Below are 11,700 nucleotides of genomic sequence, written 5' to 3'. Positions count from 1 at the left end.
CACTGGGCTCTAGGTTAATAGGTTAGTCCCAAAAATCATATAAAATAGCATATAAATGCATATAAAACATCCAAGGTTGATAATATAATAGCATGGAACAATAAAAAAATATAGATACGTTGGAGACGTATCACGCCGCAGGCCGCTCCGGGCGCGGCGGCCACCAGATCCTGGCCATTATGGTAGCCAGCTACGTCTCCAACCTCCCCGCCCCTCTTAGTTGGTGCTCCTCACTGCCCGCTGGTACCTCGCTTTGATCTGGCGGCCTTTCGCAGCGCTCCTCCCTGCGGTCAGCGGCCTCGACGACTGCGGCGTCAGATCCGGCCTCGACGCTGCGAATCCTGCAGCGCAGTGGTGATACGTCTCCAACGTATCTATAATTTTTTATTGTTCCATGCTATTATATTATCCATCTAGGATGTTTTATATGCATTTATATGCTATTTTGTATGATTTTTGGGACTAACCTATTAACCTAGAGCCCAGTGCCAGTTTCTGTTTTTTCCTTGTTTTTGAGTATTGCAGAAAAGGAAAACCAAACGGAGTCCAATTGACCTGAAATTTCACGGAGATTAGTTTTGGACCAGAAGAAGCCCACAGAGTATCGGAGATGGTCCAGAAGAGTCCAGAGGCACCCACGAGGGTGGGGCGCGCGCCCCTACCTCGTGGCTGCCTCGGGGACCCCCTGACTTGTTCCCGACTCCAACACCTCTTATATATACCCAAACTTTCAGAAAGAAACCTAGATCGGGAGTTCCGCCGCCGCAAGCCTCTGTAGCCACCGAAAACCAATCTAGACCCGTTTCGGCACCCTGCCGGAGGGGGGAATCCCTCTCCAGTGGCCATCTTCATCATCCCAGCACTCTCCATGACGAGGAGGGAGTAGTTCACCCTCGGGGCTGAGGGTATGTACCAGTAGCTATGTGTTTGATCTCTCTCTCTCTCTCTCTCTCTCTCTCTCTCGTGTTCTTGATTAGGCACGATCTTGATGTATTGCGAGCTTTGCTATTATAGTTGGATCTTATGATGTTTCTCCCCCTCTACTCTCTTGTGATGAATTGAGTTTTCCCTTTAAAGTTATCTTATCGGATTGAGTCTTTAAGGATTTGAGAACACTTGATGTATGTCTTGCATGTGCTTATCTGTGGTGACAATGGGATATCACATGATCCACTTGATGTATGTTTTGGTGATCAACTTGCGAGTTCTGTGACCTCGTGAACTTATGCATAGGGGTTGGCACACGTTTTCATCTTGACTCTCCCGTAGAAACTTTGGGGCACTCTTTGAAGTTCTTTGTGTTGGTTGAATAGATGAATCTGAGATTGTGTGATGCATATCGTATAATCATACCCACGGATACTTGAGGTGACATTGGAGTATCTAGGTGACATTAGGGTTTTGGTTGATTTATATCTTTAGGTGTTATTCTAGTACGAACTCTATAATAGATTGAACGGAAAGAATAGCTTCGTGTTATTTTACTACGGACTCTTGAATAGACCGATCAGAAAGGATAACTTTGAGGTGGTTTCGTACCCTACAATAATCTCTTCGTTTGTTCTCCGCTATTAGTGACTTTGGAGTGACTCTTTGTTGCATGTTGAGGGATAGTTATATGATCCAATTATGTTATTATTGTTGAGAGAACTTGCACTAGTGAACGTATGAACCCTAGGCCTTGTTTCAACGCATTGCAATACCGTGTGTGCTCACTTTTATCATTAGTTACCTTGCTGTTTTTTTATTTTCAGATTACAAAAACATTTATCTACCATCCATATTGCACTTCTATCACCATCTCTTCGCCGAACTAGTGCACCTATACAATTTACCATTGTATTGGGTGTGTTGGGGACACAAGAGACTCTTTGTTGTTTGGTTGCAGGGTTGTTTGAGAGAGACCAGCTTCATCCTACGCCTCCCACGGATTGATAAACCTTAGGTCATCCACTTGAGGGAAAGTTGCCACTGTCCTACAAACCTCTGCAGTTGGAGGCCCAACAACGTTTAAAAGAAGAAGGTTATGTAGTAGACATCAGGTGGCACTTCCAAGGCCGGAGCGCGGCTCGGCCCGCCGGATCTAAATCCATGGTGGTTCACCCTTCCTCCTCGGCCAGCATTTCCTCTTCGAGCCAGGCCAGACCGGTGGAGGAGGGATGGACAGAGGTCCAGTCCTGAAAGAAAGGGAGGGCGGGCTCCCGCTCGGCGGATCAAGGCGGGCGTGCTTCGATCCCGCGTTCGGACCGGTGCAGATCCTTCAATCCTGCCATTGGGAGGGAGGCCTTCTTAAGCCAGTTCAAAGGGAAGTGCTTCCGTTGCCTCAGCAAGCGCCACCACCGTGTCGACTGCCGGGATCCCCTCCGCTGCATCATTTGCAAGCGCGCTAGGTATTTTGGCAAGGAGTGCCAGCAAAACCCAAGAAACGGTGGCCCAGGAGGGGCTGCCCGTGCTCACCTGAAGTTCCCTGCCGCGGCAAGAGCTCTGGTCTGTCGGATGTGGGGTTCCGGCAAACCCTTAAGGTTCGAACACTGGGGTGCACGCGAAGTCTTTCCCTCCTACCGATCTACGCCCTAGCTCGCTAAGATCTCGCGGATGAACTCGATGAACTCGCAATACATAAAGACACATGATTTATACTGGTTCGGGCCACCGTTGTGGTGTAACACCCTACTCCAGTGTGGTGATGGTGGATTGCCTCTTGGGCTGATGATGTGCAGGTGCTAGTGATCGACTAGAGGGGGGGGGGTGAATAGGTGATTTTTATGAAAGTCTTCAAAACATGGAAGTTTCGAAGACAAACGATAGAGATAAACCTATTACCATGCAACGGAAGGTAGACTACACTAAGCTAGCCATAGTCAAGTATTCAATGAAATGAAAGCATAAAGACTAATAGCAGCTAGGCAGTATAGATCAGGATGGAAGATAGTATGAAGCCAATCAGAGAAGCAGTCACACAGTGAAGACAAATAACTAATGCAAACAGGCAATGACTTCACAAGGACCAATCAGCACATAAAGAGATGGGAAGGATGGAACCAGTGGCTCATTGAAGACAATGATTTGTTGGACCAGTTCCAGTTGCTATGACAACTGTACATCTGGTTAGGGAAGCTGAGATTCAACTCAGAAGACCGTGTCTTCACCTTATTCCCCTTGAGCTAAGGACACCCAGTCCTCGCCCAATCACTCTGGTAAGTCTTCAAGGTAGACTTCCAAACCTTCACAGACTTCGTTCACCGATGATCCACAATGACTCTTGGATGCTCAAAACGCGATGCCTAACCGGCTGGAGGATTCACAGTCCTCAAGTGTAATAAGTCTTCAGATCACACAGACAAGACGACTTAAGTGATGCCTAACACTCTTTGGCTCTGGGTGTTTAGGGCTTTGTCCTCGCAAGGAATTCTCTCTCAAAGGCTTCGAGGTGGGTTGCTCTCAAACGACAAAAGCCGTATACTAACTCTGAGCAGCCAACCGTTTATGGTTGTAGGGGGTGGGCTATTTATAGCCACTAGGCAACCCGACCTGATTTGTCCGAAATGACCCTGGGTCGCTAAGGAACTGACACGTGTTCCAATGGTCAAATTTCAAACACACACGGCAACTTTACTTGGGATACAAGCAAAGCTGACTTATCCAGCTCTGGATAAGATTGCTCTCATTGTCTTCACTCGAAGACATAGGATTTTGGTTAAGCATCACTTCAGTCATTCTGACTAGTTCACTTGGACCCTATTGGAAATATGCCCTAGAGGCAATAATAAAATGGTTATTATTATATTTCTTTGTTCATGATAATTGTCTATTGTTCATGCTATAATTGTGTTATCCGGAAATCGTAATACATGTGTGAATACATAGACCACAACACGTCCCTAGTGAGCCTCTAGTTGACTAGCTCGTTGATTAAAAGATAGTCATGGTTTCCTGACTATGGACATTGGATGTCATTGATAACGGGATCACATCATTAGGAGAATGATGTGATGGACAAGACCCAATCCTAAGCATAGCTCAAAGATCGTGTAGTTCGTTTGCTGTAGCTTTTCTGAATGTCAAGTATCATTTCCTTAGACCATGAGATTGTGCAACTCCCGGATACCGTAGGAGTGCCTTGGGTGTGCCAACCGTCACAACGTAACTAGGTGACTATAAAGGTACATTACAGGTATCTCCGAAAGTGTCTGTTGGGTTGGCACGAATCGAGACTAGGATTTGTCACTCCGTATGACGGAGAGGTATCTCTGGGCCCACTCGGTAATGCATCATCATAATGAGCTCAATGTGATCAAGTGGTTGATCACGGGATCATGCATTATGGTACGAGTAAAGTGACTTGCCGGTAACGAGACTGAACAAGGTATTGGGATACCGACGATCGAGTCTCGGGCAAGTAACGTACCGATTGACAAAGGGAATTGTATACAAATTGATTGAATCCTCGACATCGTGGTTCATCCGATGAGATCATCGAGGAGCATGTGGGAGCCAACATGGGTATCCAGATGTCACATCCTAGTTAGCCATGCATTAGAGTGTTGCATCATGTTTTCCTTTTCATCAGAAACTTGAAATGGGGATGACAGAACCCCCAGTCCCCTCTGAAACCAACTAGGGTTTACTAAAAACTTTTTCAATGAACCTGAAATGCCCTTCTAAAATGCCCATCATTTTTGTCTTGGTTCAGAACCTCTGCCAAAAGTGGTGCACATTTTCCTAGGCCATCTTAGGGTTTTTGAATTAAATCATAAATATTTGAATTTGGGCATTTAAAATTATATAAAATATTTAAATGCTCAAATATCTCCAAACTAAAATGTTTCATGTTGGAAATAATCCAACTATGGACCAGGAGTAATTTGGTGATTTTTGAAGTTGCCTAGGTATTTTATTAAATTCAACAAAGTTGCAGATATATTAAATAAAAACAGAAACAGAAAAAAAGGGGAAAACTTACCTGGCGCCACCGCAGGCCCACCAGCCAGCCCACCTGGCCGGCCCAGCCCGGCCACCGCTCCAGCGAGCTGCTTGGCTCGCCAGGCAGGCAGCCAAGGTGCTCGGCGGCGGCACCGCAGCTCGCCACGCAGCTGCACGCCGCCCTGCCTCCCCCTCTCGCCGCCCTGATGGCCTGGACGAGCTCCACGTCGCGCCCCGACCCTCCTGGACACCTCCATTCGCCCCCAGTTCCTCTCCCTCGCACTCCCACGCCATGGCCGACGCCACCGTCGCCGCACCTCCGCCGTAGCCGTGCTCCCCTTCGTCTCCACGCCGCGCCACCGTGTCCAGAAGCTCCGCCGTCCTCCACTTCTTCGAGCTAGTCGAGCCCCGAGCGCTCGCGTGCCCCGAAGCCGCCGCACCAACCTCGCCCGAACCGCCATCGCCGGAGATCCCCTTCGCCGTCGCCGCCGCAGCAGCTCGTCCCCGACCACGCCGTCCTCTCCATCAAGACCGCAGTGAGCTGGGCTAACTCCCCCTTCCTCTCTTTCTCTCTCTCGTGCACCACAGCGAGCACACCAAGCTCACCCGCACGCGCCGTCGCGGACCTCGTCGCCGACGTGCTTCCGGCCACACTCCGGCCACAAGATGGTGTCCATCTTACTCACCGAGTCCCACAACACCTAGCTAGCCACTCCACGAGCCTCACCGACCCCTCTAGCGCCAAGTTCATCCTCGACCGAGCCCCGGTGGCCGCCAAAGTCGTCGCCGGCGCCAACTCCGGCCACCCCGACCCCAACGGACTCCGCCAAGAGCTGCGGTTTGTCCTCAGCTCCACTCCGGTGGTCTCCGCGGCCCATTTGGTGGCCGAAATGGCCAAAACCACTCCCGCCGCCGCGTCGGGCTCGCCGGCGGCTAAACGCCGGCGTCGCTGGCTTTGACTTTGACCACGGGTGGGCCCTGGTTGACTCCCCTGAGTCAATGACAGGTGGGGCCCAGCCCTGTTAATTAAACAGGATTAGTTTTAATTAAATTTTAATTAAAATAATCACCCTGACATGCGGGACCCACTGTCAGGTTTGACCTAGACCTGTTCCGTTGACCTGCTGACGTCACACTGACGTCAGGCTGACGCAGTAATTGATTTTCTGGATTTAATTTAAATCAGGAAATTCCAGAATATTATTTAAACTTCAAAAATTCATAACTTTTATTCTGTAACTCCAAATTGGACAAATTATATATGAAAAATGATCAGAAAAATCCAATCTATCCATCTGTACTATTTTCATGCATGATCAAACAAGTTAAATTGATGTTTTAAGCAGAACAAGGAAAAGCACTTTAAAAGGCCATGTTTGAGTTTGAAATTTGAATCTTTGATTCAAATTTGTTCAAACCCTTCTGGTTTTAGTTGCATTAGCCCAACACACTCATATTGCCATGTTTCATGCATGCATCATATTGTTGCACATTGTTTGGTGATGGTTATGTATCGGTGTCCTTTGCGACAGGTTCTGCCTCCGAGGAGTACCGTGATTACCCTAACGAAGAACCGTATCAGTGCATCGAACCATCAGGCAAGCAACCAACCATTTGATCATATCGATACAATCCCATGTTCTCGCTCCTGCTCTCTTTTACTGCATTAAGACAACGCGTTTCAAACTGCTGTGTGCTACGGTAGTTGAACCCATTTCCTCTGCATGACCTGTCATTGCCACAGTAACTAGATGAAACCCACTAGCATGTGTAGGAGTTGATTGAGCCATATGTATGTGTTGTTCCTACCTTGCTATGCCTGCTATGCTTATAGTCGTGTCAGGTCTGGTTCATCTGGGTGATGGCTAGAGTGAAATGATTATGTCGGTAATGAAAGTGGTGTGGTGAACACGATTTGGTAAAGGTATCGATGAGAGGCCATGTAGGAGTACATGGTGGGTTGTTTCATTGAAGCCGACCTTAAGCACTGAGATATGTATGTGTGATTTAAGATACAGCTACTACCATGCATTGGGCCCTGAAATATGACCCCGCTCGACTTCTTATTCACCCTAGCTCTCTGTCCAGGAGTTGCAAGTAGTTTCTGATGTTTGTAGCCTATTGGAGGCCGTGGACAGCGCTGACCATAGGGGTGGGCTGTGATGCGGTAGGTACGTGGCCGGGTGTACCGAATACCCGTTAGGTATCTCGGGAACCCTGTTCACATCGTTCGGGGCCGTATGGGAAACCTCGGCCGGACTCCCTGCGGATGGAACCTGAATAGGCGATAAACCTGGACTAGAGGCTTAAGTGTTTAGGTAGGTCGTGGTCTACACCCACGCCGGCTTTCGCTTGAAGTCTGCCGAGCACATGTCGTGTGCAGACGCTAAGTGGTGGAAACATGTATGAAGAAGTACACCCCTGCAGGGTTATCATAATCTATTCGAATAGCCGCGTCCGCGGTAAAGGACTACTTGGTTGCCTATACAGTTCATAGACAAGTAAATGGAAACTGTTAAAAGCCTCAAGATAAGTGTGAGTGCCGAGGATGGCTCTTCCGTAGGAAGACGGAGGTGGATCCTCGGTAGTGTATTGAATTGGTGAGTAGTGGACTCGTGTGCGCAAAATCATTTCAGTTGGAGTATCGTAGGATAGCCTAGCCAAGAGTCAAAGCTGGCTTGCTGCAATAACTCCACCAACCCTTCTTGATACTATGCATGTATGTAGGATCTGATGTAAGTCTTGCTGAGTACCTTTGTACTCATGTTGCTATAATCTACATTTTTACAGAAGACGCTGCAACCCCTTCGGATGGGTTCTATGTAGACGTTGACATCAACGAGTAGGCTAAAGACCCAGGTGGTGACCCTGAACTTGTGAAGGACCACGTAGTATAGCTAGGCTTTCCAAGCCTCTTTTATTTTACTAGTTGTCTGTACTCAGACAAGTTACTTCCGCTGCTGGTTTGTATGACTGTATGACTTGTATGTGGGGTCATGAGACCCGTACCTTTGTGTATGTTATGTATGGCTCACTGAGCCTTAAATAAAGTACTTGTGTCATAGAGTCATGTTGTGATGCTTCGTTGTATTTGCACATATCGAGCATATTGTGTGTATGATTGAAATGCTTGGTATGTGTGGGATCTGACTATCTAGTTGTTTATCTTTAGTAGCCTCTCTTACCGGGAAATGTCTCCTAGTGTTACCGCTGAGCCATGGTAGCTTGCTACTGCTCTGGAACACTTAGGCTGGCCGGCATGTGTCCTTCTTCGTTCCTGTGTCTGTCCCTTCGGGGAAATGTCACGCTTTGAGTACCGGATTCCTGTTAGCCCGCTACAGCCCGGTTTACCGGAGTCCTGCTAGCCCAGTGCTACAGCCCGGACCCACTTGCTGATGACCGACACGTTCGAAGCTGGGTCATGAATGCCTGTCCCTGTAAGTCTGTGCCACTTTGGGTTTACGACTAGTCATGTCAGCCCGGGCTCTTTATCATATGGATGCTAGCGACACTATCATATACGTGAGCCAAAAGGCGCAAACGGTCCCGGGCAAAGGTAAGGCGACACCCGTGAGGATACCGTGCGTGAGGCCGCAAAGTGATATGAGGTGTTACCGGCTAGATCGATGTGACATCGAGTCGGGGTCCTGACAGCGTTGGTATCAGAGCCGGACTGCCTGTAGGTTCTCCAAGCCAAACTGGTCGATGTTGAGTCTAGAAATTCTTTAGTTATATGTAGGGGAATTGTTTGTGGGTTGGAACGTAAGGCTCTTTTTACTCCTTTATCTTATGACATTCTGATCTGAGTCAGTCTATTCTTCCACCGGGGGTTAAGGAATTAGGATCTATTCTCTCTATCAGGATCACGTGTTACTAATCAGTAGTACCTTATAAGTTTGATGGATACAAGCCTAGTTCAGTTCTACTACCACATTATGTTGTTAGAATGGATTCAGAACTTTGATATGATGATGTTGAGTGTGTATGAAATCCTTTGTCAAATGTCTCAAAATCCTTCTTGAGCATTTACAGCTGTTATGCTGCCGAAATTTCGCTAGAAATTCTAGTGCCTTTGCATTATGATTGTGCTTTCAGATGGCCACTCGCGACCTCAATCAAGTGGTTCGCCTGACTCGATGCCTAGATGTACCCGGCCATACTGCCAAGTTGGTCAGGGTAATGACTGAGGCTGGATACCGCTGGTATCCTGAGTACACGGTCGAAGAGCAATTCCGAGACTTTAATCAAAGCCAGTATCTCTGCACTGTCAGGATATTTCCATCTTATCCTGGATCCACCGAGCCTCTTCACTGCTCCTATGGACTCGGGGTTACTATTGAGATGGCTGTGCAGGACGCCGCCTACTCTATGATGACCATTATGCGAGTCAGATCTGGTCTATTTCGGGACTCTGATTTCCGGTATATGCCAGGATCACTTCCGGGGGCACAAGGGTATCTCCAGGCTATCTATGCTGACCCCACTCAGGAGGATTCACGGACTCGCACCACTGCTGAGATGCTCGAGGATAAGGACCGTGAAAATCGGGCCTTGAGGTTAGAGCTCTTCAATACCCGTGCTGACCACTGGGCCACTTTGACTCGGTTCGCACCGGCGGTGCAAGCTGGATTCTCAGATATGCGCGAACTCTATCCTGTGAGATCTGCTCTGCCAGACGTGATGGTTTGGCGTGATGTAGGAGGCATCACCCCACCTCGCGGTCCCCGCAGGCCACCGTCTGTTGGTCCAAGGCCTCATCCTAGCCCCTATGGTCCACAAGCTCCGCGAGATCGTCTGTTTCCGGATGATCATGTTGAGCTTCCAGGCTATGGAGGTGACTTCTATGAGGACTACTACGGATCGGTCTGAGTTAGTGGTAGTATCACTAGTTCGCACTAGCTGTGTCGTCTATCGTCCCGCGTGACTCGTGGGATATGACCTAGTTTGTACTCCTTCCGGAGGTGTAGAAAAATAATGTATAGGAGCTTGGAATGCCTCCGATGAGATGTAATCCTCTTTTCACCGTAATAGTACTTTGTTTGGTCTTGTACTAAACCCTGTATGGTGTGTATGACGATGGATTAAAGAAGCAGTTTCTGTATCTACCATGTCATACAGATGATCATCTTGCATTTCGAGTTATTCCTTACATTCTTACCCTATGTCGGAATTTTATCATCCTGACTAAATCATTGTCTTGTTTACCTAGGATGGTCAACACGCGCGCTAACCCTGCTTCTCAAGAGCAGGCCGAAGGCAGTGAAGCCAGGGATGCAAATCTGCCTCATCCTCCTTCACTAGCCGAGGTTATGATGGAAGCTGAGAGAAACAAGCGGAAGACCAACCGTTTGTTGGAGCGTATTGAACAGAACACAGCACTCCATCAGAGGACTAACGTGGTGTCACTCAGTGATTTCATCAAATTACATCCACCCACGTTCCACCACTCCGTCGAGCCTCTCGACGCTGATGACTGGCTTCGCAGTATCTCTCACAAACTGCGTTCCGCGCTGGTAGCGGAGGCTGACAAGGTCACCTTTGCTGCATATCATCTTGAAGGCCCCGCCAGTCTATGGTGGGAGAATTATGGAGCTATGCGCCCGGCGGGCCATGTCACTACTTGGGCTGAATTCAGCGAGGCTTTCCGTGAACATCACATTCCGGAGGGTCTCATGGACCGTAAACGTGAAGAATTTTGCAGTTTCACCCAAGGCCGACTTTCTGTGGATGCTTACAGCAGGGAGTTTGGTAACCTGGCACGATATGCAACCGAGGAAGTTTCTACTGACGCCAAGAAGCAAGCAAGGTTCCGTAAGGGCCTTAGTCCTGAGCTTCGCCGTGACCTCCGTCTGCATGAGTGCACATCTTTTCAGAAACTTGTCAACAAAGCCATCAGTGCTGAAACTGGTCAGACTGACTATGACGCAACACGCAAGCATGGCCGTGACATGGGTTCCTCATCCGGTGCTGGTCCTCAGAAGCGCCGCGTGTGGGTACCCAACACCGCCCTGCCACCCAGGTTCACACCGAGGCCATCCTTCCAGGCGCCTCGCCCTGTTCAACAGTCTGCACCGGCCAAGCCCTATGGGGGTCCATCTACCAATGCTCCTCCACGTACTAGTTCCGTGACTTGTTTCAAGTGTGGGGAATCTGGCCACTATATACGTGAGTGTCCCCAGACCAACCCCAATCAATCTGCTAAAGCTGTTGGCCGTGGCAAGCCGACAGGAAAAATATTCCACGCCAAGCCGGTCACCGCTTCACGTGGCCATGTCAACTGTATCTCTGCCGAAGAAGCTCAAGAGGATCCCAACGTCGTTCTTGGTACGCTTCTTGTTAATTGCCACCCGGCATCTGTTCTTTTCGATACAGGAGCCTCTCATTCTTTTATATCCGAAAGTTATGCTCGTTTGCATAACGTTGCATTCTGTGACATGCCATCCACTATGGAGATTTCTACCCCTGGTTCTAGATGGCAGACCTCTAGGGTAAGTTATGGAAATGAAATCCAAGTCGAAAGACTTGTTTTCCTCGCGTCATTGATAGCCCTTAAATTTTCAGATATTAATATCATTCTGGGTATGGACTGGATGTCAGCTCATCAAGCCAAAATTGATTGCTTCTCTAGGACTGTTCAACTCACCCATCCTTCGGGGAAGATAGTCAATGTCTTGACCCGAATAGCTAAGCGACAGTTATATTCTCTTAACGCCAGCCCTTTGCCAGACCTTGAGGACGTTCCGGTAGTCCGTGACTTCCCGGATGTCTTCCCAGAAG

Source organism: Triticum dicoccoides, chromosome 3A (genome assembly GCF_002162155.2).
Source record: "Triticum dicoccoides isolate Atlit2015 ecotype Zavitan chromosome 3A, WEW_v2.0, whole genome shotgun sequence".
NCBI classification, from domain to species: Eukaryota; Viridiplantae; Streptophyta; class Magnoliopsida; order Poales; family Poaceae; genus Triticum; species Triticum dicoccoides.
The sequence above is the reverse complement of the archived record's forward strand: the minus strand, read 5'-3'. Positions refer to the sequence as shown.